The sequence below is a fragment of the Benincasa hispida genome, chromosome 9 (assembly GCF_027475165.1).
Source record: "Benincasa hispida cultivar pf3 chromosome 9, pf3_genome.v1.1, whole genome shotgun sequence".
Lineage (NCBI taxonomy): Eukaryota > Viridiplantae > Streptophyta > Magnoliopsida > Cucurbitales > Cucurbitaceae > Benincasa > Benincasa hispida.
In genome coordinates this window covers 68,862,618-68,889,503 of record NC_143486.1, presented here as the reverse complement: position 1 = coordinate 68,889,503, position 26,886 = coordinate 68,862,618, and the positions used below count along the sequence as shown (strand labels likewise).

Genomic DNA, 26,886 nt, shown 5'->3' with positions numbered 1-26,886 from the left:
TCCATAAGTTCTAAGTCTGAATTGAAGTACATAGATTCTATTTCAAGGTCCATGGCTTTGATTCACTGGTCTCGGCCTACATCATTCATTGCCTGTTCATAGGTCAATGGATCCTTAATGCCATCATCGGTATGACGACCTGAGTTTCTAATAGACCCATGTAGTGGTTGGGCTATAGATAACCCTCCCACTACGTTAAGGCACTCTCAACTCTTGAGATGGATGTGACTGACCAGAGGTGCCAACTCTATCAACAACTCTTATTGACCTGATCAATAACTTGTGTTGGTTTATCTGTATCTTCATTGGAAATTTCACTCAATAATAGTTTACTGCGAGGTTGATGATCTTTTATGTGGTCTTCCTCTAAGAATGTAGTGTTTATCGACACAAACACTTTGTTATCTTAAGGATCATAAAACAAACCACTTTTCTTCTCTTTGGGGTATCCTACGAATAGGCACAATTTTGAATGACGTTCCAATTTCATTGGGTTTTACACCAACATGTTGAAGGAACTCTATACAAAGAGAACCAGTGAGTGGAAGCAAGATTGTTCCAAACCCCATTATGACAGAACATACACGTTTACAATCAAACAATAATAGTTATGCATAATCTTAAAATTACAGCATACTTCCAAAGGAAAATACTACAAATCGAGTGAACTTACCCTTGAAGAACTTTTCTTCTTGTTTCCCTCGATCTAACAGTCCAAACGTTCAACAACGTGAATGTCACACCTCAGCAATCTCTTCGAACAACAACAAATAACACTCGGCCCTCGAACAACAGGTAGACACCATCACGAGGCTACCTTGGTATTCTCGGTGTGAGAATCAAGGAGTTGTGGGCTCTGTATTAATTTGGTAAAGGGAAGGAGGAATTGACATATCGTATAGACGATCGAGTAAGTGGGAGATGACAAAAGTCTATCGTAGACTGGGTACTCGATCGTTTAGTAAGTGAGTGTCTATCGTATAGCAAACTCTATGTAAGATTGTTTATGCTTTCAAGCTATCATATAGCTATTTTCTTTTGTGCGTTCGATGGTCAATCGTTTAATAATCGCATTATGAAAAAATGAAAATAATTTTCATTTTATCCATCAATTACCATAATTGATCACAACTTCCCACTAAGTTGGTTATTAGGAGGAAAAAACCGAAACCAATTATCCCATAATTGATTTAATTACAAATAAATAATATATTCCTAACATGTAGTTTTAATATCACATCTCATGCAATATATAAATCATAGTTCTTTTTCTTCTTTATGGTATTTAATAATAATTCATCGAATTAATGTATTTAATACATTAATTCAATTATACCACATATAATCGATGCAATTTAATTATATCATATATAGTCAAATTTCCTCTTGTTAATTTGAACACTTCAAACTAACCCAAAAACTGATACTCAACATGAACCCATTGAGCTACCAAGGGGACCTTATGGACCTGTAGCTTGAAGTTCCAATGGTACGTGAATAACTGACTAAACTCTTTAATCACGATATCCACCATCCGTTAACTGTCGGACACTCCACTAAAGACCAACAGTTGAACTCTTCGCGCTACAAATATATTTTTATGTCCATTGGATATAACCAATCAATAGTACGATGACCCTTCACAAATCGCTCGTAAGTACAATTAGACTAATTTACCGTTTTGCCCCTGTAATTACATCTAACTCTTTAAGTACTACTGATTTCTCTAACGAATAATACTTCATAGCCATACTATGAGTAAACCTTTCTCAGGAAAATAGAAGGTGTGACATCACATTGTTCAAGCTCCAAAATCAACCCTTAAGGGAGCAATTTATCTACTTACCCCTGAATCGGGGAAGGAGTGCGTTTCGTCTTCTGTAGTTGAATTCCCAGCTCCCCAATCAGACGAATCTCCAAAGTGGTTTGAGTTGACGATCTGGCCACTCGCACCCATGCAAATCAAAGGACCACCCTCATAGGCAGGAGTTCCCAACTCACTCAGAATTAAGGTCATGTTACCTATGGTCATCCTTGTGAAATGAAATTCTCTATCATGAACGACATTATATAATGAGACTAAAACATTTCATGGTCTGGTCTTATACAAACTCTTTTGTATAAAGCATCCTCGCTCGCATGTCTAATACATAAATGGCCAGGTTCATACCATTTGTAGCAATTTACAACACTTGTAACATCTACAAAGCAGGCCGCACTAACAGCGTCAAGATAAGGTTTCCCTCTTATATCCATATAATACAGATCATTTAGAATATCACTTAAAGCACGATCCACTTGTATGCCATCACATACATGCTTAAGTTACAATGATAACCAAAGATCTTAATTTATTGGTTTGTGGTTAATGCAACTAAAATATCTCATATTTCATAGACAATAGTGAATAAAATATCTCATATTATTACATCACAAATGTTTGTTCATACAGATGTTTACAAACTACAGGACCATATGAGATTTAGGACATCAACCCTAAAACATGTGTGCAGAGAATTCCCAAATTTTGAAGTGACTTAAACTACCTTTACGCACTCTCCATAACTTATATGGTGTTTCAGAAACAATTTTGGAAGGAACCATGTTCAAAATGTATACAACAATCTCTACTGCACATCGCCAAAACGAATCAGGCAATTGAGCATAGCTCATCATTGAACAAACCATGTTCAACAGTGTTCTATTTCTCCTTTCTGATACATCATTCTATTGAGGCATACCGGGTGTTGAGAGTTGAGACAGGATTCCAAGTTCTATCAAATAGTTCTGAAATCTCAAGTCCATATATTTTCCTCATCGATCTGATCGATATGTTTTAATTGTTTTACCTAACAGATTCTCAACCTCTGCCTTATACTCCTTGAACTTTTCAAGGGCTTCAGACTTGTGAAGCATTAGATAAACATAGCCATACCTTGAATAATCATCAATAAAACTGATGAAGTATTCATACCCTCAATGCGTTTTTACATTCATCAAACCACAAAAATCTGAATCACGAGTTCAAAGGGTTCTTTGGCTCTAAAACCTTTTCCTTTAAAAGATCTTTTGGTCATCTTACCCTCAAGACAAGACTCACAAAGAGGTAAAGAGTTATCTTCTAACTAATTTGGGAGTCCACTATTGATCAATCTCCTAATTCTATTGAGATTAATGTTGCCAAATCTAAAGTACCAAAGATAGGTATTAGGAGAAACCTTTTGGCTTTTATTTTGAGTTTCAACTGTAAGCATCTCAGTATTTAAAATAGCTTTTTCCTTGGTTTGTCTTAACACATAGGTTGTCTTTACAAAACAAATTTGAACACCTCTTGAGCTAACAAACACTTCATTAATTTCAAAAGATATTTTGTATATTTGTTCTAACAAATAAGAGATAGATATTAGATTGTTTCTCATATTAGGAACTAAAAGTACATTTTCTAATAAAATGAATCTATCTCCACGAAATAACTTCAAGTCTCCTACTGTTTGAGCTGAGACGGCCTCTCCCATTCCAACTTTGAGAGTTGTCTTGCCTTCTCTAAGTTACCACTAGGAACTAGTTTCCTAAAAAGAAGTACACACATGGTTAGTGGCCCCCGAATCTAGTATCCAGGTGGATTTATCATTCTGCACTAAACTGTTGAAATTGGTGTCCTAATTCTCCCGAAGTCTCGTAGTTTGTAATCATACACATTGTTATGAATAAATAAGAGTTATTTATTTGGAATTGCCTTCTCTAAGTTACCACTAGGAACTAGTTTCCTAAAAAGAAGTACACACATGGTTAGTGGCCCCCGAATCTAGTATCCAGGTGGATTTATCATTCTGCACTAAACTGTTGAAATTGGTGTCTAATTCTCCCGAAGTCTCGTAGTTTGTAATCATACACATTGTTATGAATAAATAAGAGTTATTTATTTGGAATTTACTCATATCCAATAAACAAAGCTCCATGGTTATTGTATGAAAACTTAAGCATGTATATGATTCAAGTGGATCATGCCTTAAGTGATAACCTAAATAGGTCTATAGTATAAGGAATAAGGAGGGATGCCTGATCCTGATGACACTATGGATACGACCCGATTTATAGATGATTGCAAGTGTTGTGAACTAATACATATGGTAGATCCCGACCATTCATGTTGAGACATGCGAGCGGGGTTGTCCTATACAAAGATTTTTTTATAAGATCGGACCATGAGATGACTAGTCTTTGCATGTAACGCCGTTGATACTAGAGACTTACATCTCACCTAAACGACCATATAGGTGACATGACCTCAATCCTGAGTGTTTTGGAAACTCCTGCCTTTGAGGGCGGTCCTTTGATTAGTATGGGCGAGAGTGACCAGATTGCCAACTCAACATGCCTTCCTTTCTGGGGACTTATCTGATTTAGGAGCTGAGAACTCAGTTACACAAGATGGAATTCACTCCTTCCCCAAAGCAGGGGTAAGTAGACAAATTGCTCCCTTAAGGGCTGATTTCGAGTCTTGAACATAGTGGACACGACTTCTTTTTGGAAGAGAGGACTCAGTCATAATAGGACTATGACTTATGTTCATTAGATGGATCAATGGTATGTAAGGAGTCAGATGTAACTATAGGGGCATAACGGTTATTGGCTCAACTGTACTTACGAGCGATCTGTGAAGGGTTATCGCACTGTTGATTGACATATGGACATATAATATATCTGTAATAAGAAAAGTTCAGTTGTTGGTCTTTAGTGGAGTGCCTGATAGTTAACTGATGGTGGATCTCATGACTAAAGAGTTTAGTCAGGTATTCACATACTGTTGGAGCTTTAAGCTACAAGTCCATAAAGTCCCCTTGGTAGCTCAATGAATTCAAGTTGAGAATCAGTTATTGGTGTTGATTTGAAATATTCAAATTGACAAGAGGTGATTTGATTATATATGATATGATCGGTGTGATGTATAAGATACATCAAAGTAGAGGATTAATGTAAATGAGATTTACATTAAGTACCATGAAATAGAAAAAGAGCTATGGTTTATATGTTTCATGAGATGAAATATTAAAACTATAAGTTATAAATATAGTATGGTAAGTTGTTGGAGCTTCAAATGATTGTTCTTCCTCCAGTCTCTTCCTCAAACCAAGTCCACATAGAGCTCACAGGATTCTCACACTGAGAATACCAAAGTAGCCATTGTGGTGGTGTCGTACTCAACTCGACATAGTTTGAGGTGTTTGGAGGTCATTCACTTTGTTCGTGGTCTTAGAGTTCGTTATGTTCGTGATTGCTGTGATCGTGCTGTGTTACGGTCGTAGTGTTCAAGAGCTCATGATTGCTGTCTTATTTATTGTATAAGCGTTCAAGATCGAGGGAGTTTGAAAATGAGTCTTCAAAGGTATATATACCCTTGATCTTTGTAAAGCATGTTGTAATTCTATTTTGTGCATAGCTTGTATGTTTCCGTTTCTTAATTGTAATTGTGTATGTTCAAATTCGAATGGAATTTAGAACGATCATTCTATTGCTCATGGAAATCCTTATGTACGATTTCCTTCATAAACATGTTTCGATAATAAGTAAATCATATTCACCTTGTTTTGCTTTCTTAGCTTTCTTCTCGGCAAGGTATTTTAGATAGTTTCGTTTTCAATGCCCATCTTCATTGCAAAACACTTTCCTTTATCTGCAGCTTTTTCCTTGCTTTTGTGGGTTATAGGAGCCTTATATTTTCTTTTTCCCTTCTTTTTCATTTGAATACTTTTATTTTTTGAAGTGGAAGGTCCAGACTTCATTCTTGAGGATGATCCCTTTTGGAACTTCTTTGAGGTAGCAACATTTGCTTCCCTTTTTATCTCTTAGTCTTCATAAAAGACTGATATGTCTAAAGCTCGTTTAAGAGAATAGTCAGATTGTACTCAATCTTGTTCATCATCGCATTTGTGTGGAACTGCAGGAAACTCTTCGGAAGAGATTCCATGATGAAATAACCTAACTTTTCTCATCTATGATAACATCGTTTCCTTCTGCTATGTTGAAGTGAACCATCATATCCAGAACATGTTCTCTAACAGAGGTTCCTTTCTTCATGCGGGAGTTATAAACATATTTGAGAGCATCGTGCCTGATAGATGAGGACGATTGTCCAAACATTGCTTGCAACGAATCCATGATCGCCTTAGAGGTGATCATGCTTTCATGTTTCTTAGCTAGAACATCAAATATGCTCACTAAGATATAGACTCAGGCCTTATCATTGGCCCTAATCCATCTTTCATAGGACTCTCGGACATTTTGGTTTGTTGACGAGCCAGGATTTGGAGGTCATTCCTCTGTTAAGACAAACTTAAGATCATCGATTACTAGTATCGTGTTTAGATTTGATTTCCATGTTGCATAGTTGTCACTGTTTAATTTTTCAGAAATGAGTAGTTGAACTAAAGAGCTAGTCATGCTGAAAATATAAACAAGTTCTACTAGTGAATTACTATTAAATCCAATCAAGTTTTAGAAAAATTAATAATATATACTCATATAATTCATTATTAATTTGCAACGATACTTCAGTGAGTCAGAATAATCGCTACCGAAAGGCAGTCAATTATTCCTTCACTGAACTAAGACATTCTTGACCAAACACTAATACCAAAAAAACTCTTATCCCTATAGCATTTAGTTATCCCTTGTTCGGTCAAGAACTTACTAACACTTAGTAATTCATGTAAGTGTAACCCTCTATTTTTAAATCCTAGAGATCGGTCCCAACAAACTATCGAATGGAAGACAATGCTGAGACAGACCTAAGAGACCCTATTCATTTATGAAGTTTGCAGTGCTCCGATCCCCATGTCACAACCCTCCGAATGGGTGGTCGCTCTAGGACGGCACACAGATGGAATATGGGAATCTCACAGTGCAACCTAATGGAGGAGACCGTGGGATGTGTTGACACACTTCCTTCTCCCACTTACTATGAACAACTTCCCCTATTCACCTTGTTATTGACCCATGAAAACACTTTCCGACATGAAACTGAGCATGGATCTCACAGTGTGAACTCTTAGGGACATGAGAGCTAAAAACAAATTTTCTCCATTGAAGTGACTTTTACTTAGTCATATTTTGGTTAATTAAATACAACCTAAGTTTAGGTATGCATTCAAATATAAATTTTATATTCGATTTAACCTATGATATCCATGTTATAAACTTTAAAACTCACATCGCTCACGCATGCTCATAAAATCAAGTTTAACATAACTCAATAACCAAATCGATCCCCAATTAGCAGGTGTTCTGTAAACCGTCAACTTAAGTACCTCTAGCCTTAGACAGGATCTTGTCGGGTGAGTTATCTTGTAACCTTAGTTTTACAAGTTATTGACCTATTTTAACTATTAAAATAGGTTGTGGTTGTGAACCCTATGTGAGCATGCAATTTATCTTTGTTATAGATTTTAAAAGTCATTTTATAACACTTAAAACTTAGACCAAATCCATAACATACATTAAACATTTCATAAATTAATATAACAACTTATATTAATTCTCATGAAATCCTACACATGCATATTATATATTATAGCACTTATAACATACTTTCAATGCATGAAACATGCTTATTCTATGGTGAGATTTTAAATCTATATGGTGCACAAACGAATTTAATTTAATTAAAACATACATTTATAATGCATAATTAATTAAGCACACGAAAGAGGACGGTTTTGGCATCCTAGGCTATCAAACAACTAAGTTATTACATTAACAATAAAAAAAACAAAAAAACAAAATCCTTGAACCGCTCCTGAACACTTTGAATCATCTCGAACCAATGGAGAACAACTTGAATCGGACCTTCAATGCTTCAGAAAGGCTAAAACATACTGAAAAAAGGCAAACTGGATTGAATAGTCCAATTGGACTATTCTTCCTTCGCACACACGTTTCTGGAAAAAAATGATGAATAATGTTGCAACATTGTAATAGAACATTGAACACTACACTTTGAGTCCCAGCTCCCTATTTTGGTTCCTGTTGTTTTGCTCCAAATTTCTTTAAATTACAGCCTAATTTCAACTCTAATGACTCTAGCAAATTTATAATCTCTTCTTCACATATTAATGCCCATAAAAAAGTGGACAATTACAATAATTACAACATATTGAAGCTTAATTTGATGTCAAAAGCATAATATATCCAAATTTAGCAACCAACAACATTCATCTCATGAAACTTCACCCACTAAGCTTAAATTAATGCAAATTGGGTGCTTAAAACATGCTCTGATACTATTTGATAGAGTTGCAACATGTAAGCAAAAGCAATTCAGATCTTAAGCACTCTAATTTCATTAATTTAAGGATCAAGCATCCTAGTTCAAAGCTGTAAAAACAAAGTTTAATGAACAAACCTTAGTATAGCTCAAAATTAAAGTTGTCCTTTGGTTGTTTATGATCACAAACACTTCGTAGACCACCGCTAGAGTCTTCTCTACTATTCTCCGACCTTAGAACAAATTATGGGATCCAATTTGGTGATGAATTTTTAAGGGAAAAATGAGTTTGGTTTGGGTGTTATGATTATTTAAAAGAATTTCAGCTTCATAAGCCTCAAAGAAGAAACAATCTCAGCATTTCCTCTTCTATTTAAAGAAAAGAATCATGCAAAGTTGAATTGATCTTAATTTGACACAAAATTAAGTCCTAATTTAATAGAATTTGAGGTGTTAAAGGGTTCAAATGTGGGGAAAACCCACTAACCCAAATTTTTTGAATTTTCCAAAAATTCAATATTTAAATTAATTCTAAATAAAATTATTTTTTAAATATTTAATTAAATAATTCGATTATTTAAGTTTAATATCAAATATTAAATTATAAAATTAATTTTAGTAATTAATTAAATAGTTCAATTAATAATATTAGTTTAACATAAAATATTAAATTAATAATTAACACCAATTCCAATCATGAATCCCTATTCGTGTGACCAATATTTAAATCATATTTAAATATTTTCAACTCTTCAAATCGTTTAATTCATAATTAAGCAATAATACGTTAAGTATATTGAATATAAATAACGCTTATTTCCTAAGATGAATTTGAACAATTCAAATTCTCTCATCACACTGTTCTAAGGTTTAGTCCGATATGAGCTAGCAAAGGGACCTAATGGAGCTACAGATCACGAGCTCCAATGATCCGAGATTAACCAGCTAAACTCTTTAATCTAGTTAACCAACATTCGTTAACTAACAGGACATTCCACTATAGCCCAGTAGCTGTACTCTCCTCACTGTAGATATATTTCTATCCACTCGATATAACCATGATTAGTAAGTTGATCCTCAAAAAGTTGTTCGTAATTACAGCTGGGTCAAAATTCTCATTTTACCCCTATAATTACATTTTGTTCCTTAAGTCCTACTGATCTTCTAATGAACAATTGGTTTGTGGTCCAACCACCAAACCGAGTCTCTCTCAGGCCAATGAGAGGGTGGAGCCCCTTATTCAAGACCTGGAGTCAGCACTTAAGAGAATAATCTATCTTCTATTCCTGGAATCGAGTAGGAGTGAATTCCATTTTTCAGGACTATATCCTCAGCTATTTACCTGGTCTTATCCCTAAAATGGAGGGCTTATTGAGTCAGAAAACTCAGGTCACTCTCACCCATGCAGATTAAAGGATAATCTCAAATAAAAAGTAGTTCATAGTTAGCTCAAGATTAAGATCGATTTACCTAGGTCATCGTATTAAAATAGTCAGTCTTAATAATAAATGGCGTTATAAAGTAAAAGTGGCTATTTCTCAGTCTGATCATATGCAAACTCATTGCATAAGACGCTCCCACTCACATGTCTCCACATGAACGATTCAGGATCACATCGTTTGCATCAAAAACAAAATTGGGCACATCCATAATGTCTCCAAGATAAAGTACCCAACCTAATTCTTATACTATAAACCATTTTGACTATTACTTAACTTGATCCATTTTTATGTCTCTACATATAGTTCAAGTATTCATGTTATAGCTAGGGGTTCTTAGTTTATTGAATTTAGTGTTTTTAAGTGCAATTCACATATTCAACAACATCTTTACTGAATAAACCTCAAAACAACTTTATTGGAAAATAGAATATGTTTATTGTTTACAAACCATGAGTTTTAGGACATAAAACCCAACAAACTCCCACTTGGACTAAAACTCCACTAGGGTCATTGACACATCATGTTGAGTGTGAGAGAAAAACATAAATATAATAAACTAGAGCATCACATACCCATGACTTCTCCCACTTGCCCTAGATTTACATAACTTGTAGTCCTAGACTTACTAGGTTACCCTCAAACGCTTTAGTCGTGAGAGCATTTGTAAACGAATCAGCAATATTACGTTCTAAGGCTATCTATTTGACGATCACGTCTCCTCGTTGTATAATCTCCTTGATGAGATGATATTTGCGCTCAATGTGCTTCATGTGCTTATGGCTTCTAGGTTATCTAGAATTTACAATTGTGCCACTGTCATCACAATAAAGGGTGATAAGCAGAACGTAAGGTTGCTTACCTACCTTAGAGAAAATGGTGGATGTGTTTTGCAGACACCATATTTGGTCCAGAGTATTTTTATTTTTATTTTATTTGTATTATTATTATTATTATTATTATTATTTAAAAGATTTTATCTTTGAAAAAGAAAAATATTGGGCTTCTAATTTTACTTATGTTTTTTTTAGTTTTTTTTTTAAATTTTATTTTAGTTTTTATTGTATTTTATATTATTTTTCTCATTTTTATCCTTATTTTTCATTTTCCAGTTCCATTACTTTATTTTATTATTTTATTTTTATTTTTTTTCCTTCTCCCCCATGTCACCATTCTTCTCCTTGTCCAACTTCTTCCCCAAACTTCTCTTCTTCCCTAGCCTTTCTCCCCCTCTAACTCACCCACTTTTTCCCTTTTCTTTCTCAACTTTCATCTCTTTTTAATCAACCCTCATCAGTATAAATAGAGGTGAAAATGGAGGAGGAAGGAGGCGATATTTTTGGAGCGAAAAATTGATTCGGTAAAAACCCATAAAGTTAAAACATTTATAGATCCGGTGAAGAAGATCCACTCACAAGCTTCCGATCGATAGTGACCACAGCTGCAATAGATTCCAGCGTTCCATATCAACGACAAACCCGTTCGACATCCAAAGGGCTGATTTCCAAGCTATTGAGAGTTGGTTTTGTGATAAAGAAAAAAACTGGAAGAAAGGAGGAGGAAAACACAAAGAAGAAGAAAAGGAAGAAGAAAGGTAAATAAGGTGGGTCCCATTTCTTATTTTTCATTATTTTATCTTGTACTATTTATTTCACTCTTTCTTTAAAAAAAAAAAAAAAAAATCATAAAGAAGGAGAAAGTTGTTTAAGTGTGGGTTTATGCTCTGATTCCGAGTTTCTTTTTAATTGATCTAAGGCCGAAATTTCCAAGTCCAATTTCCAATTTAATGAGATTTCAATTTGTGGATTCTAATTTGAAAATTCAATTAGATTTTGCTTAATTTGGTTGGGAGTTTTCTGTCTAAAGTTTCATCTTGACTTTGACCGAACGCTAAATTGGTTTTAATTTGGATACCCAAATGAAAAAAAAAATGACCTTAATTTAGATCTTCTAAGTAAAATCTTTATCTAAAGAATTGATTAATAAATTTGAAATAAAATTTGGCTATATGGGAATCTTGCTGGATAATTCTGTCTAGGCTGAGGTACTTCAATTGATTGTAGGGAACACCACTATCTTGGAATTGGCCATAAGATTGACTTAGCCAAAATTTATATTTTCATTAATTTTTGCGTTGTCATCTTTAAAAGTTGGACTTATGTAATAAGAATCCTCCATTTTTTTTTTAAAATTAAATTTTGACAATGGAATTTGAAATAAATAAGTTGTCACCTTTAAAAATTGGATTTCTGAAATAAGAACCCTTCAATTTTTCAAATTGAACTTTTACAAAGAAATTTGAAATAAAATAAGTCAGTCACCTTTAAAAATCGGATATCTAAAATAAGAACCCTCCAATTTTTTAAATTGCACTTTGACAATGAAATTTAAATAAAATAAGTTGTCACCTTAAGTTGGATTTTTGAAATAAGAACCCTCCAATTTTTCAAAATTGAACTTTGACAATGAAATTTGAAATAAAATAAGTTGTCGCCTTTAAAAATTGGATTTCTAATATAAGAACTCCCAAACTTTGACAATGAAATTTGAAATAAAATAAGTTGTCACCTTTTGAAAATTGGATTTATGAAATAAGAACCATCCGATTTTTCGTCTCACTTTTTAGTTTTGGCAATGGAGTTTGAAATAAAATCAATTGTTCACTTTCTAAAACGAATAAGAACTCTTCGTTTTTACAACCCAGCGTCTTTAAATTTTAAAATAAATGTTTGTTTTTAAATGAATTTCTAAATTTAGAGTAAAAATAGTGGTCTCTATTTGGACTTCATCAAAGTTCTAGAAATACATGAAAATCTCCAGAACTGATTTTAGAGTAGTGGTCTCTTGAAAATCTCCATAACTGATTTTTTTTAATCAAACATTTGTTTTAGGAAATTTAGTAGTGTTCTCTTTTTAGGATAATCATCCTAGAAATACATGAAATTTTTCTTAAATATTTTATGACAAAATATTGGAAAATATTGACTTTCTAATTTTCTTGAGTGAAGAAATTATCTTGAAATTTAAGGTAAGCTCCAAGATCTTCCGCATGGCCTCGAGTTACTAATAATTATTATTCATATTTTTTTACAAAGTGTGAATTAATATCATTGGGACATTCAAAAGCAAATTTCAAAAATATTTTCTTTTTAAGACCAAAGAAAAATACGGTAATTTTCAAGTAAAATGTGGTAACCATTTATCGAAATGGGTGTTTCAGGAGTGTTAATACCTTTCCTACACTCAGCCGGCTCCCGAACCTTAAATTTGGTTTTGCAAACTGTTTTTATTTTAAACGGGTGACCAATCACACCCCAAAGATGATTGGTGGTAACTCCAAACCTCACACCTCGAAAGAGACTCTTAGGGAAGGATGTCGGCCGCTCCACGTCAGGATGATGTTGCGACAGCTTGGCAACTTCGTTGGGGACTTTAGAGAGTCAAGCCACAAAATTTTTATTTTTCTATTATCCTATTTTTTTATGTGTTTAGTTTTTTGTTTTTAGACTTTGGTTTTTTTTCTTTATTTTTCTTATTTTATTGTGTAATTTCGCTCGATGTATGTTCATGCATATCTCGCACACTATCACAACTCTATGTCCCAAGCTTTACCTTCTAGGAGTATAATTGAGAATCGAGTAATGTCGGCAATCAAGGGATTTAATTGCCCCCGGGCAGGGATACGAAAGATGCTCGCTCAAGTTAGTTCATTTGTTAATTCTTAACATTTGATTTAATTTGGGGACCTTTTATCCTTTGAGGATTAGAATTATACCCAGCATCTTTCATTAGCTTTATTTATGGTCAAAGGAGAATTTATACAGAAAAGGGTTTTCTAAATGAAAAGGAGAGAGTATGATTCTATGAGTTCATTTTGTTTCTTAGAGTTTTTTTTCCTTTGAAAAAAAAAATGTTATTTTCTCTTTCTATTTTTTCCCCTTCCTTTACTTTTCTATGTTTTCCATTTTTTTTTTTATTTCTTTCAAAAAGGAAATAGGATGAATACCAATATTCATAGTGTATCCATACGGTCACCCCTAACTCAACATGAAGAGCTAGGAACAGTATCCCAATAGGCCGAACAAATGCAACTGCAACATGGAGATAGTCAACCGTCCACTTGGATACCAAATTCTTGTCAGGTTCATATTATTCCTAGTGAATTAGGAGAGTTGAAAGAGATCTAGGAGAGTTTGATGCTCGAGCAAAGATACAATTTCTCATGCAAATATGGGAATATAACAGAGCTGATGTATATTTTAGTCAATCGTTTTGCTAAGACTTTAGTAGATTGTTGGAATCCTGCTTGTAGATGCTTCACATTCCAAGGTATGAATCTGACGCCTACCGTTGAGGAATACCATACGATGCTGGGTCTCAAAGGGAAAATTGAAGAAAGAGTTTACTGTTTTAACCCAAAGCTCACAACAAAGAGAGCATTGTTAAATTTTCTGGATGTTCGTATTACTGAAGTCCGAAAGCATCTAAAACTTATCATGGATGAGGAGTTTATTCCATTCGAATATAATAAGACTTATTCATGATCACATTGCAAAAGAAAGACGTATGATCTTATTAGTATTGTGTGTGTATGGGGCAGTCTTGTACCCTAGAGCTAAAAGATATATCGATGGTCAAGTTCTGAAATTATTTTTTAGAATATAAGAAGGCATGGATCCAACGATTCCCCTTTTGGTAGAGACTTTCAGAGCTTTGAATTATTGTCGCTCTATAGAAAGTGAAAAATTAAGATGTTACATCTCGTTGCTTTACATTTGGATAACTTCAAGTTCCCAGAAGAGTTCAAATGGCCAAAAGTTAATTTCAAAAGCACTTGGAATACAACCAGGAATGTAATTTCTGAGTTCGGCACTATCCAATAGAATTCAAATTTTTCAGAAGAAGAGGCATGGAAATCTTTCTTTGCTTGAGTAAGGCAAGAGAACATAATTTGGAAGGCATGTTGAATGCCTTTGACAGCTGTAATGTATAGATGCAGTAACTTGCACACAATTCCCTTGCTAGGTCTATGGGGTTACATCTGTTATGTACCATTGTTGGTTCTCGGACAGATCTAATTTAAACAGTTTACACCTCCAACTCATGACCTGAGTAGTTTGGAGTTCTCGTATGCTGACAAAGACTGTGTAATGAAAAGAAATGTCACGTGATAGCTTCTTAGAAGATGGTTAAAAAGATCGACAGTAATGATCATGGTGAAGAAGCTACCGAAGAATGGTTACAGTGGCGCTCAAATGGAAAAAATGACATAATGATTGTTGCAAATGATGTTAGAAATCTCCTGATCATAAGGCCATGAACAGGCTTGATCAATGGGCAATGAAACATACAATGAGAAATTAAATTCTTGAGAAGTTGCGACAAAAGTTCATTCGCATGGTAGAGGATACAGTCCAGACCAACAAAAAATCCCTAGGAGCATAAAAGACAACAAAAAAGAGGACGAGACAGGAAAGGGATTATGATTCGTTAGAGGCAGAAAATAGAAGACTGCATAAAGAAAATCATACTCTCAAGGTTTAGAACGCAATACTGCGAGAGAGAGCCCATCAGCAAGAAGGTGATATAACCAAAAAAAAAAAAAAAGGTTTCTGAACTTGCCAATGAATTGAATGAGATTATCAGCAAACAAAAACCTCAACTTGTTGGATGTAATGAAGCTAATGCAACACTACGTCAAATAATTGATAGTCTTCAATTGAGAGTAAAAGATCAGTTTGAAGAGCATGAGATTTTAAAAGGACTTGCAAAGTCAATTGAACGTTAACTCCAAGGTTATCAAAGAGCGAATGAGCAATTGTCACAAAAATATGAGCATCTGGAGAAAAAGTGTTTGTCGTTAAAAGAAAGTTTTGATCTCTTGAGGAATGACATGCAAACAATCCTGGGCAAAGTTAATAGAATGTTGGGTACTATTAGAGTAATGGCCAGAAGAGCTCAAGGGTATACGGGTTAGATATCTTCGAGAAAGTACCTCACCGATGGCTCATAATGCTGATGAGCTATTTGAGTTTCTGGGGTTGATCCTTAGGGACCTAGGATATTTTGGACATTTTCATTGATTGTTACCTTCTTCTTCTTTATTTTTTTTTTTCTCTTTTAATCTTTCTTTGAACCTTCGTCACGTAAATTTGTTCGTTCCTTAATAAAGTCCATTTATTCATTGTACATTTTCTTTTTCTTCATTACTTTAAGGTCACTCTTTCAAAATCAAAATAGAAAACTAAAATAGCTCGAACATCGAGAATTCATTGAATACATTTCACAAGAAGAAGGGTTAAAAGCTATGGAAGAAAAATCAGAGCAAGAGAGAACCAGGAAAGATATTGATGATATTAAAGAAAAAGTGGAGGCCATCTTGGCTACTATGGAAAAAGGGAAAATGATAGCATACGTGACCCTTACTGAAGATTCGGCTAACGACTTGCCATTCCCACCAGGCGGGCCACCTTTGTCAGCAAAAGGATCGGTACTACATTATACATCATATAATTCTATGTATGAGATGCCAACAGGACGTTTACACATATCCTGATGCAAAAGTATCGGGAATGGATCAACCTAGTATTTCAGCTTAGAAGCAAGAGATATCCAATGTACCTTTCATGATGCCTAACTTGGATGACCCTGAAGTTCGAAAAAAATTTGATGAATGAAGAGCAGAAAGCTCCCAGTAATGAATCATTTGAGGTCCTTTAGGAAAGGCTGAGGGCAATAGCATGGACAAATCTTTTTGGCCATGTTGATGCCGCGAAGTTATGTCTGGTACCCGATGTTATACTCCCACCCATGTTCAAATGACTCCCAAACCTATATGACAAATTCAACCTCCCTATCCGTGGTGGTATGACCCAAATGCTAGGTGTAATTATCACGTGGGAGCTATCAGGCATTCGACAGAAAATTGTACTACTTTAAAATACAAGGTTCAGGAGCTAGTTGAGTCAGAGTGATTGAACTTTAAAAAGGAAGAATAGCCTAAAGTCAATAATAATCCTTCGCCAAACCACCAAGTAAATGTTGTAGAATGTTTGGACATTGACTTAAAGACCAAGGGTGCAAATATAAACATTCTTATGAAACAACTATTTGATATTCTCTTGGAAAAAGAATGTATTTCTGTTAAACATTCACGCTTAGACCTTGATTGTGAAGAGTATGATGATAATTTGACCTGCCTTTTCCATGCTGGGGCAAAAGGTCATTCGCTGGATGGATGTTCTCGTTTTCATAAAAAAAATTCAAGAGTTAGCTGACATAAAAGTTCTTACTATCACACAATCCCACCGTTTTTGTCAATATCATGAAATATATGTAGTAGGGGGTCATTGTCCCAAGGTATGTCACTAAAACGAAAGCCTTCAACAGTAACTCATTGAGAAAAACTTGACCCAAAAGAAATCACCATTCAAGTATCAACTCCATTTACGTACTAAAGTTCAAAAGCAGTTCCTTGGAGTTATGAATATAAGGTGACTGTTGATTCAAAAGTACCAGCAATTCCTATCAATAATATTATAGGAGCTAGAGGTCAGACACGAAGCGGAAAATGTTACACTTTCGACCAAATGATGAAACAGTGTGTGGGCAAAGGAAAAAAGAAATTGGGGTAAGTTAAGGCAAATGGAGAAAATGATGATAGTTCCAGGGAAATGTTCATAATAGGAAGAGCGGACAGAGGAAATTAACTTAAGATCATAGAAAAGGTTAAGAAAGTTAAAAATGGCACTAACATCTTCGCAGGAACTCGCTAGAAGTTAATTGATGTGCTTTTAAAGTACATGGATATTTTTGCATGGTCTTATCAAGATATATTGAGACTTGATACAAACGTAGTGGTGCATCATATACCACTTAAACCTGAGTGTAAACCTGTGAAACAAAAGTTACGTAGAATGAAGTCGGATATGTTAATCAAGATAAAGATGAGGTTAGAAAACAAATCAATGCAGGATTTCTGACTGTGGCCAGTTACCTTGATTGGGTAGCAAATATTGTTCTAGTGCAAGAAAAGAATGGTTAAGTCAGAATGTATGTGGATTACAGAGATTTGAATAGGACAAACCCTAAAGACAATTTCCCACTTCCTCAAATTGATGTAATGCGCGAGTTTTTCTACCTTTTCCTTCATGGATGGATTCTCTGGCTATAATCAAATCAGAATGACGCCTGAAGATAGAGAAAAAACTATGTTCATCACATTATAGGGAGCTTTTTGCTACAAGGTGATGTTGTTTGGTCTAAAAATGTTGGGGCAACCTATCAACGAGCCATGGTCACTTTTTTTCATGACTTGATGCACAAAGAAATCGAGGTTTATATGGATGACATGATTGCAAAATCAAAACATGAAGAAGAGCATCTTATTATTCTTCGTAAATTATTTGATAGATTGAGAAAATTCAAACTAAAAACTTAACCCAAATAAATGCATATTTGAGGCAACATCCGAAAAACAACTAGGATTCATGGTCAGTCAAGAAAGGATCAAAGTAGGTCCTGACAAGGTTAGAATAATCATGGAGATGACACCTCCACAAACTCATAAGGAAGTCAGAGAATTTTTGGTTTGATAAAACTACATTGCCAGTTTCATATCACAGTTGACAATGACATGTGAACCTATCTTTAAAATACTTCCTAAAGATAGTGGTGGAGTTTGGAATGAAAATTTTCAAGTTGCCTTTGATAAAATTAAGTTATATCTTTAGAGTCCACCAATCCTTGTACCACCTAGTATGAGATGCCCTCTCATCTTGTACCTCATAGTGAATGATAAGGCAATGGGTTGTGTACTAGGACAACATGATGAATCTGGTAGAAAAGAGCGGGCTATATATTATTTGAGTAAGAAGTTTACCAGTTGTGAAACAAGGTATTTACCAATGGAGAGAACTTGTTGTGCTTAAGCCTGGCTATGCACCGTTTAAGATAGTACGTGTTATATCACACGATATGGCTCACTTCAAAGTTGGAGCCAATCAAGTATATCTTCAAGAAGCCATCTTTGTAATATCCTGAATTTTAGGAAAATTTAAGTTAATTATCTAAAATTATTGAGTTTAAATTTCCCTTTCATTTAAAAAATTGGAGTTAAATTGAATTTAATTGATTAGATATTCAAATTGATTATCTTGAAAATATTGAATTTTGCTTCCCTTTGATTTTGGATCTTAGGGACAACTTAAAAAAAATTAAAAGAGATAATTAATTTCATGTGGTTTTGAATTGATTTAAATATTTGGAAGGATTTAATTTGTATCAAATTGATGGATCTTATGCCCTTTAATTTTGGTTTTTGAAGCCTAAATTAAGATAATTTGAAAAGTTAATTGATTTCTAAATTTAATAGAATCTTTGGAGATTTTGGAGATATTATGATAAAATATTTTAATTATCTTTTCAAAATTTGGGAAAAAAAATAAAAGAATTGATATTTTTTTCAAAATTAAATGAGAGTGAAAAGAGGTCAAAATTTGGGAGAAAGCAATTCGATTTTTCAGCGACAACTTCCACAAAATTTTTGATTTCCAGAGTTTGAACCGTTGGATTGTGCTCAAATTTGGTCAGTCTGTTCGAGACATATAGAGTTTCATTTTGAACGGTTAGATTGTTGTTTAAAGCTTTGGTTTGTTCGTAATCTCTACTGAATAAAATCTTTAAACTAGAAATTCCCCTTCTCTCCCACTCTCGCAAACTCTCCTCATGCAAGACCCTCACTATCAGCCGCTAGCCTAAACAATTTATGCCATCCGACAGCAACACACGCTGCCAATCTATGGCAGCCACAAGTTAACACGCCGTCGACCACCATTGCCCCAATCTTTGTCGGAATTTTGAGAAAAACCTTGGGTAAGACTTATTTTTCCTTATAATTTGGGAGGTGAAGTTCACCCCTTTGATTTTGGGTTAAATTAGTAACCTCTATTTGGTTTGAAACTTATATTCAAGGTTTGAAAGTTTTGAGGCATTGACATCAAGCTAGATACCATTTTGTTTTGCAGAAAATTTAGTGAAGATCGCCACAACTTTAGGTTGATTCAAGTGTGCTAAAGAAGTTCTAAGGAGATTTTGTTTTGCATTTTTTTACCAAGTTGAGGTAAGTAATCTTACTACTGGAACTACCCTAGTGCCCGACAATGATAATTATGATTTATTGAAGATTATTAGTTAGCATTATATTTATGTCTGCCTTCATTGACTGAGGTTTGAAATGATTGGAGTCAGGAATTGACAAATATGATTTACTGAGAATATATTGATAGTTTGATGTTTATGTATGCCTTGCTGATATGAGCGTTTAAAAGGCTAGTTGCACATAGAGATGTTGAATACTAGTATGATTTGAGTATATTATTTTTATTGGATATCCTATTGAATCTGAGGAGGATGAGATGCATACATATATTGTAAAGCTATGATGAAGAAATTTATATGTATATTGTAGAATCATGATGATGAGATGTATATGTATGTTATAGAACCATGTTGAGATTGTGATGTCGAGATTGTGATAGTGATTTTACTGATTAGTTAGAATGCCCACCAGCTTGTGTTTCCTTCGGGATTCACCAGTTTGTGTTTCCTTCGGGATTCACCAAATATTGTGTTTCCTTCGGGGTTCACCAGATATTGTGTTTCCTTCGGGATTCACCAGTTTGTGTTTCCTTCGGGATTCACCAGATATTGTTTTTCCTTCGGGATTCACCAGTTTGTGTTTCCTTCGGGATTCACCAGTTTGTGTTTCCTTCGGGATTCACCAGTTTGTGTTTCCTTCGGGATTCACCAGATATTGTGTTTCCTTTGGGATTCACCAGATATTGTGTTTCCTTCGGGATTCACCAGTTTGTGTTTCCTTCGGGATTCACCAGATTGTGTTTCCTTCGGGATTCACCAGATTGTGTTTCCTTCGGGATTCACCAGATTGTGTTTCCTTCGGGATTCACCAGAGGTAGTGGGCATATTTAGCTACAGTAGGATAAAACTCAGTTTTTCATGTATGTATGTGTCCCATGAGGACTAGGACAGTTTATATGTTCCATCTGACGTAGGCATCTAGAGGACATAGATGCCTAACCTGACCCCAGTAGTGAGGTTACTTACTGAGTATTTTACACTCATTCTTTCTCATGTTGCTGTTTCAGATAAGGATAAAGATGCACCGACGATGGATAAGCGGAATTCGTGATCGAGCCACTGGGACTAGTTTTATACTTCCGCTCATGAGATTTAGATTTCTTTTCATGTTTTTCTTAACTCTCAATTTTGATGTTTGAAACTTACTATTAAGAATCGTTTTCAGACTTATTTATTATCATTTATGATTTATGGGTACCCTATTGTTGTTTTTAATATTTGCATTTAATGAAAGCTTTTGCACTTACCTTATTTATTTAGCATTTATTTCACCATAAAAGAGTGTCGTTTTAAGTTCCATGCATGCATGTATTTAGTAACGGCCTAACTTAAGTCTTAAGGGGTCGGGTCGTTACAATCTTTGTCAGGACAGATTGCTAGATGGAAAGTTCTATTGGCTGTATACGATATTATATATGTTACTTAGAAGTCAATTAAGGGAAGTGCCTTGGCATATTATCTAGCACAACAACCCATAGGCGATTATGAACCAATGGAGTTTGATTTCCCATATGAACATATTTTCACTATATCCATAAAAGATGAAATGCAAGAACTTGAAACATTAACCGTGTTTTTCGATGGGGCATCAAACAAGTTGGGACATGGAATAGGCGCAATACTAATATCACCAAAGAAAGAGTTGTTCCCATTCATCGCTAAATTATGTTTTGATTGTACTCATAATATGGTTGAATACGAGGCATGTTCGATGAGCATCCAGGCTGCACTTAACATGAAAATAAAAAAGATCAAAGTCCTAGGAGACTCGCTGTTAGTAATTCATCAATTTAGAGGAGAATGGGAAACGAAAGACACAAAGCTTTTACCTTAGAAAGAACCAATAACAAGTTTGTCTCGGAAGTTTGATCAAACTACATTCGACTATTTGGCTAGAGAGAATAATCATATAGCAGATACCTTGATCACTTTAGCAGTCATGTTCAGTGTAAATTTGAATGAGGAGGTGAGTCTAATAAAAATTGAGAAACGAGATGTTTCCGACATCTTGTATGAATATTGAAGAGGAACCAGATAGCCAACCTTGGTTTCATGATATTAAGCAGTACCTAAAATGCAAAGAATATCCCTCTAATGCATCACGGAGCGATAAAAGAACTTTTCGACGTTTGGCAATGAAATTCTTTTTGAATGGAGAGACGTTGTACAAAAGAAGTCATGATATGGCACTTTTGAAATGTGTAGATGCCAGTGAACCTAACCAAGTTCTAAAAGAAGTCCATGAAGGGATCTGTGGCACACACGCCAATAGGCATTTAATGGCTAGACAAATCTCCAAGGCTGGTTATTATTGGATGACCATGGAAACAGATTGCATAAAATATGCAAGAGAATGGCATAAGCGTCAAATATATACAGATAAGATCCATACATCTTCATCCGAGTTGCACATTTTAACAACTCCTTGGCCTTTTTAAATATGGGAATGGATGTTATAGGCTCTATTGATCTAAGGCTTCCAATGGGCATAATTCATCTTAGTAGCCATAGATTACTTCACTAACTGGGTCGAAGTAGCCTCATACCATGATGTGACAAAAAGAGTTTTGATAAAATTCATCAAGAAAGAAAGCATTTGTTGATATGGCCTCACCCGAGACTATAATCTTTGACATTGCAAGAAATTTGAACCATTAGATGATGAACGAGCTATGTGAGCAATTTAAGATTAAACAACTCAACTCAACTCCTTATAAGCCGAAAATGAATGATGCAATTGAGGCAACCAACAAAATATAAAGAGAATTAAGGAAAAATGACAGTAACATATCGAGACTGGAGAGAGATGCTTTCTTTCACCTTACATGGTTATCGTACATCATTTTGTACCTCAATTGGGGAAACACCTGTCTCACTAGTAAACGACATGGAAGTTGTTCTCCCAGTCGAGATGGAGATTCCATATTTGAGAGTTCTTATGAAAGCCAAGATAGAAGAAGCAGAATGGGTCCAAAGTCGCTATGAAAAACTTAATTTCGTAGAAGAGAAGAGATTAGTTGCGTTGAGCAAGGGCCGACTTCATCAAAGAAGGATGATGAAAGCTTATGATAAGAAAGTTCACCCAAGAACATTTCGAGAAGGAGATCTTGTACTTGAAAAAATTCTTCCTCCCTAAAAAGATCATCAAGGCAAATGGATACCAAATTATGAGGGATCGTAAGTGGTGAAAAGGGCTTTCTCTAGGGGAGATTTAATTCTAACCAATATGGATAACCATGAACTGTCAAGCCTTGTTAACTCAAATTACGTCCAAAAATACTATGATTGAGCTTCTTCTTTACTCTCTCTCAAAGATTAGATAAAGTTGCAGAATCAACAAGTGATTGGGAAATCTCATATTTTTATTCAGTTTAAAAGCTTGTTTCTACTTGTTCCCACTTACATTTCCATTCCCTATCCCTATTAAATGCCAAGCTCAAAAATTTTAGTTACTAGCCATTTTGTTGTTGAGGAACTTTTTTATTAATAAAGCTCTTCTCTTTTCTTGACGTGGTCTTAATTTTTGGATGACATAGTTCCTTTAATTATCATTACAATTACAAAATAAATTGTACATAATGAAAACTCTAAAGTAAAAATGACAGGTTCCATGCGCTTCAGTGGAAGGAAATTTAAGATATTTGGATCGAATGAAATAGAACAAATGAAAAGTTTTTTTTTTATTACTGGAAAGTATCAAGCAAAACGAGAATATCTTTAAGATAATGAGTACTCTTTCATTTTAGGCATAAAACATCTCTATCGAAAATAACTGGGGCTAATCGATCAGTCACTTCTATAAAGTTTAGCCAGCATACATCTTAAACTGCTCAATTTAAGATAGACTATACCACTTGTTTGGAAAGAAACATCATTCAAGAAGAGATCCATATCTTTGCTTCGAAGGGACAGCACAAAGGTTACAAGGAAAAAGCCTTGCTACAAGCTCGTATATGGATATCCAACCTTAGTCAAAACCTTACCTTAATACCGTGGATAACGTTGATTCCTCCTTACCTCCCCTTCTCCGCCTAAAATTAAGTAAGTGTCTCAATAGTGAGAAAATCATAGCCCTGGAATTGGAACAAGAGAGGAACCTCCTCCAAGACAACGAGAGAGGAATCAGTCGTTTACCACTTTCAACGGTATTGCTACTTTTTTCTTGTTATTGATAGAGTTGTCTTCCCCGCCCCTGAGAAATACGAGGGGAAAGAAGGATTTCGAAGAAAGGATTACGGGGTTGAGCTATTTTGTTTTTTTTTTTTTTGCCTTAAAAAGATTGGTTTTAGTCCTTACTTGTATTAACTTTTCATACATTAGCACCTTTCATAATCTTCATTTCAATAAAAATAAAAATCCCCCCAACTATTTTATCTACTCCTTTGTTCACCTTCTTAAAGAAATGTCTACCAAGGGGGGCAAGTTGTAGACACCATATTTGCTTGGGAGTATTTATATTTTTATTATTCGTACTTGTATATTTATTTTTATTATTATTATTATTCAAAATATTTTATCTTTAAAAAAGAAAAAGATTGGGTTTCTAATTTTACTTATATTTGTAATTTTATTTTTTTAATTTTATTTTAGTTTTATTGTATTTTATCTTATGTTTCTCATTCTTCTGCTTATTTTTCATTTTTATTTTATGTTATTTTTCTATTTTATTTTTATTTTTATTTTGTCCTTCTTCCTTACGTTCCCATTCTTCTCATTCTCCAACTTCTTTGACAAACTTCTCTTCTTTCCTATTCTTTCTCCCTCACTAACTCACCCACTTCTTCCCTTTTTCTTCATAAGATTATGAACAACTTTGTTATATTTCTTTATTTTATTTTTTAAATTTCATGATAATTCTCTTTTAATTTTTATTTTGGTGTTGATGACTTGATGATTTGATATTCTTTTAATCTCAAACTTTGATTTAAACCAAGATTTATTTTTTATTTCGTGACAATCATTTATTTATTTATTTATTTTGTTGGATAATTTGATTACCTTCTTACTTTGATTTTTAAACTAAATAAAATTATTTTTGTACTTAAAATTTCACAATAATTGTTTCTAGTTATTACTTCATCCCATTTTAGCCATCTCTAGACGAGGAAAATATTTTTGGAGTGAAAAATTGATTCGGTAAAAACTTTAGTTGTTTGAGGGAAAGAGAGGGAAAAGAGAGTTCCAACAATAGAGGGTGAATCCCATAAAGTTTCCGACAGACCCGTCCGGCGTCAAATGGGCTTCTTTCTAAGATATTGAGAGTTGGTATTGTAAAGAAGAAGAAGAAGAAAGCTTGGAAGAAAGGAGGAGGAAAACACAAAGAAGAAGAAAATGAAGAAGAAAGGTAAATAAGGTGGGTTCCATTTCTTACTTTTCATTATTTTATCTTGTATTATTTATTTCATACTTAAAAAAAAAAAAAAAACCCACAAAGAAGGAGAAATTTGTCCCACTCCCTTTTTTTTTTTTGGTAATTAATATTTTTAAATGTGGAGTTCTAAATGAAATGGTTCTTTGATCTTAAAGTGAGAACTCTTAATTTGATTTTGGTCTAATTTGGAAGTGATGAAAAATAAAATAGGGAAAAGAAAATAGCACACCAAGAATTTACGTAGAAAACTCTAATTAGGGAGAAAAACCACAGGATAAGGGAATTATTATTAGAAACTGATACAATAGAATACAGTAGACCAACAACTTAAATAGAGAACAGGGAAACCCTAGGGTACAAGGAAAAAAACAAAATTGCCCTTAGAGCGCAAAACCCTAATTTCAACACTCCCCCTCAAGTTGGGGCGTAGATGACAATAAGTTCCAACTTGCTCACACACGCGTCAAACAACTATTTGGAAAGCCCTTTTGTTAGGACATCTACAATTTGTTGATTGGAAGGAATATAAGGAACACAAATGTTGCCACTATCGAGTCTTTCCTTGATAAAGTGTCAGTCAATCTCCACATGTTTTGTTATGTCATGTTGAACAGGGTTGTTTGCTATGTTTATGGCTGCTTTATTATCACAGTAGAGTTTCGTTGGACTGGTATGCTCTTGATCAAGGTCTTTCAAGACTTTTTCAAGCCATATCTCTTCACATATTCCCAGAATCATGGCCCTGTATTCTGCCTCAGCAATGCTTCTGGCAACAACACCTTGTTTTTTACTTCTCCATGTAACAAGATTGCCCCACACAAAGGTACAATATCCTGATGTTGATTTTCTATCTACTACAGATCCTGCCCAATCAGCATCAGTGTAAGCTTCGATACATCGTTTTTCAGTTTTCCTGAACATCAAGCCTTTCCCTAGAGAAGTTTTCAGATATCTCAAAATGTACTCTACTACCCTCATGTGTTCTTTGTATGGTGACTGCATGAACTGACTAACCATACTTACTGCATAAGAGATGTCGGGTCTAGTATGAGAAAGATATATCAATTTCCCAATAAGTCGCTGATATCTTTCTTTGCTCACTGGAACACTTTTACTCATATTACTTAACTTTGCATTGACTTCTATAGAGGTATCAACTGGTTTGCACCCCGTCATACCTATTTTCTTGAGCAGGTCCAGAGTATTCTTCCGTTGGGACACTGAAATTCCTTCTCTTGATTGAGCTACTTCCATTCCAAGGAAGGTCCTTGATCTCGAATTCCTTAGCCATTTTTGCCTTCAATCGGTCAATCTCTGAAGTATCATCACCTGAAATAACAATGTCATCAGCATAAACAATCAAAACTGCGATTTTTTCGGATACATACCTTTTAGTAAATAGAGTATGATCAGAATGACCTTGTTTATATCCTTGAGACTTTACAAACAAAGTAAATTTGCCAAACCAAGTCCTTGGTGACTGTTTTAGCCCATATAAGGACTTTCTCAATCTGCAAACTCAGTGATCAAACTGTTTCTCAAATCCTGGGGGAGGACTCATATAGACTTATTCCTCTAGTTCTCCATTGAGAAAAGCATTCTTCACATCAAGCTGGTGAAGGGGTCAATCCTTATTAACTGTAATAGAAATGAGG

General features: G+C 34.5%; 1 long non-coding RNA gene and 1 pseudogene across 1 annotated transcript; one reads left to right on the top strand and one right to left on the bottom strand.

Annotated features, from left to right (window-relative positions):
- The first annotated feature begins 10,707 nt into the window (after positions 1 to 10,707).
- LOC120085285 (uncharacterized) lies at positions 10,708 to 13,412 on the top strand. Its single transcript, XR_005483863.2, has 2 exons — positions 10,708 to 11,305; positions 12,923 to 13,412. It is a non-coding gene; the product is annotated as an uncharacterized LOC120085285 (long non-coding RNA).
- Positions 13,413 to 25,804: 12,392 nt separating this feature from the next.
- Positions 25,805 to 26,350, bottom strand: LOC150034037 (secreted RxLR effector protein 161 pseudogene; annotated as a pseudogene).
- Between the last annotated feature and the right edge of the window lie 536 nt (positions 26,351 to 26,886).